General features: G+C 50.3%; 2 protein-coding genes across 3 annotated transcripts in view; both read right to left on the minus strand.

Moving 5' to 3' along the window:
- Positions 1-2,762, minus strand: part of LOC106814469 (intraflagellar transport protein 20 homolog) — a 26,753-nt gene that overhangs the window by 10,117 nt on the left and 13,874 nt on the right. The window lies entirely within an intron of this gene.
- LOC106814466 (ropporin-1-like protein) overlaps positions 1,776-2,762 on the minus strand; it is a 6,299-nt gene continuing 5,312 nt past the window's right edge. Inside the window, exon 6 of the mRNA XM_014818782.1 lies at positions 1,776-2,029. The gene's annotated coding sequence lies outside the window, so the exon portion shown is untranslated. The remainder of the gene's footprint in view (positions 2,030-2,762) is intronic.

Raw genomic sequence — 2,762 nt, forward strand, 5'->3', positions numbered from 1 at the left:
TCACCTTGCGGTAATTTGGTTGATTTCTTGGCCTTGCCACTGTCGAGCCCTTTCGGTTTTAGAACGGGCCTTTCGCAATCATTGCCGTTATCGCCGATTAACTCCCCGCGCTGTTTTCGCCCTGACTGGCGTTCTTGCTTTTCTCTTTGGTTTGCCCTGTACCTGCGCGTGACGATGGCCTTCACGGTTTCTTTTCCACGGTGCACAGTTCAATGCGCCGGCGACACACAGGGCGGCGTCCGAGGGATGGGGGCGCGGTGTGGGCTCGGCGACACGCACTATCGACACGTGTCCGTCGGCACGTCCGGCAGGTGCTTGCGGACGATGTCTGCTGTCTGCGTCGCCCGCTTCATCGTCGAGTGATAGAGGATCGTCCAGGGGAAGTTGAGGGCTCCTTCAGGTCGCTGGTCCGCGTTTCTCCGCCTGGCTGACAGCCTGCGGGAGGAGAGAGGAGAGAGAGAGAGAGATGAGAGAGGAGGTGGGGGAGAGAGAGAGGCGGAGCAGAGAGGGGGAGAGAGAGGGGGAGAGAGTGGGAAGAAGAGAGATGGGGGGGGGGACGAGATAGAGAGAGTGAGAAGAGAGAGAAGGGTAGAGAGAGAGAGAGAGAGAGAGAAGACGAGAGAGAGAGAGGAGCGAGAAGTAGAGAGAGAGAGATGACGAGAGCGAGAGAGAGAGAGAGAGAGAGAAAAGACGAGAGAGTACGCGAGAGAGAGAGATGACGAGAGAGGAGAGCAGAGTAGGAGCGAAGTTGAGAGAGAGAGCGACAGAGTTGAAAGAGAGGGTAAGAGAAAGAGAGAGAGGAAGGGAGAGAGAGAGAAGAGAGAGGAGAGAGAGACAGAGGGATAGAGAGAGAGAGAGAGAGAGAGACCACCTTACTAACCAACGCCTTACGATCCACCTCCCGGTCTAATTAAAAAGTAAAACATCTGCTCCACCCACCCATTTCCGTGAGCACTCGGTCTGCGTCGTTCTTGCCACTCATGTTGTACTGGCCATGTCGAATCAGTATGAGGTTCCGCGTCGCCTTCGGCTTCATGACGGACTTCGTGCGATTATCGTCGGTGTCGCCACCTATGTACAAGTCACCCTCCTTTGACGGCTTCACCGAACTTGAGATGTCTCGCCTAGAAGATTCCAGATTAAAGTAAATTTTACGTGCATGCGCGCACGTTCGCATCATATATGACAGAAATGCATCGTAGCTACGTAAAACGGAATGAACATTTCGCGTACGTAGATTCATAGTTGATGAATGTTAGTATAGCACACGTCTCTAACGAATTACAGGTAGTTGAAAACACAATGCTGTGTTTTCATTATACATACATGCTGTGTACACAGCTTAAAAAACATGTGACACACTGTACGGCTCCGCTGACAATACTACGGCCAGGTTGTTTATATGCACCCTAAATGGCTGTTAAGAGAGTACAGAGTTGGTATAGATGCATGCAGATAAACATCAGAATGATGGCCATTGGTTATCACGAAAGTATGATAGATAGTGGTTATGTTATGTTATGTTCTCGTACTTGTCAGTGTCCACTTCACTGGATATAGTGACAAGGTAGTGAGTGCCTTCAGGGATGAACCCAATAAACAAACAACAGGCGCAATAATGAGTGCAATGCTACTAGGTGTCTTTCTTAAAGTGGGTTTACGTGCATGTGGGAGTGAAGCCTAGACATGAAGGTAATCTATGTGGCGATCACATTGATGACACTCTAAATCATCAAATCGTCAGATCGCGTATAGCGACATGCGACATACGTGCCTGTCCCAGTTGTGATCCCACGCTACACTCGGCGTAAAGTTTGTGGTCCACGACGCCTGAGCTGTCAACTTCTCATTGTCATACTTCCACGCCGCGAAGGCAGCGAGTGAGCCCGTGCCGAAAATCCCAAGGGCCAGGCGCGCAAAACGTAAACTTCCAGACATTATTTTTAGTTGCTGCGTGTGCTCGCCTTTGCATCTCTTGCACAGCTGCTGGCAACAGTAACGGACCGAGACTAGCAGCTACTAATACTATCTGAAAAACGTGAAGAAAGCAATTTTGCCAATCAAATAATGACTAAGAAATTACAATAATTTGACACTCGTCGAATGACTTGTCGTGAAAGTAACTTTATAAAGTTTTCGCAGCTTTTGGGGATTATGTCACACACTGCCACATCCCTGCCAGTGACACTGACAGTAAGACTGACAGTGACAGTGACTCAGGAGATCTCAATCCGTACCCTCAACAAGATCTTACAGTAGTACTTGAGCGCCTTCGTGGCCCAGTGGTTAGGCCACGTATACTGTCCACTAAATGCTGCGAGTTCAAACCCTGGCCGGGGCAGTGAATTTTCTCAAGGTGTAAAAACCTGGCTGTCAACATTGGAGACTGAATCTCCCGTGGCTCGGATGACCACGTAAAATGGCGGTCCCGTCTCCATGCAGGCAGTAATACTAAGGCTCATAGGGTCTATGTCCCCCAGGGTACTGCCGGAACGTACCCTGGGTACGTTCCGGCAGTACCCCGGGGGACATAGACCCTCTCAGCAATACTAAGGTCAATGGCAATGGGGACGTAAAACTAAAAGAACCACTGAGGGCGCAAAAAAACTCTGGCTGTGACCACCCTCACTCAGTGCCATTCGGCTAAAAGGCTAACTACCTGGCTTTACCCTAGCTAGGTCACACCTAGCTCTAGTAACTATAGACCGCGTACGGCAACTGTTGCTAGGTCACACCCCATGGCTAGCTACTGGCTCCCTGCG

Source organism: Priapulus caudatus, unplaced genomic scaffold, assembly GCF_000485595.1.
Source record: "Priapulus caudatus unplaced genomic scaffold, Priapulus_caudatus-5.0.1 Scaffold928, whole genome shotgun sequence".
NCBI classification, from domain to species: Eukaryota; Metazoa; Priapulida; class Priapulimorpha; order Priapulimorphida; family Priapulidae; genus Priapulus; species Priapulus caudatus.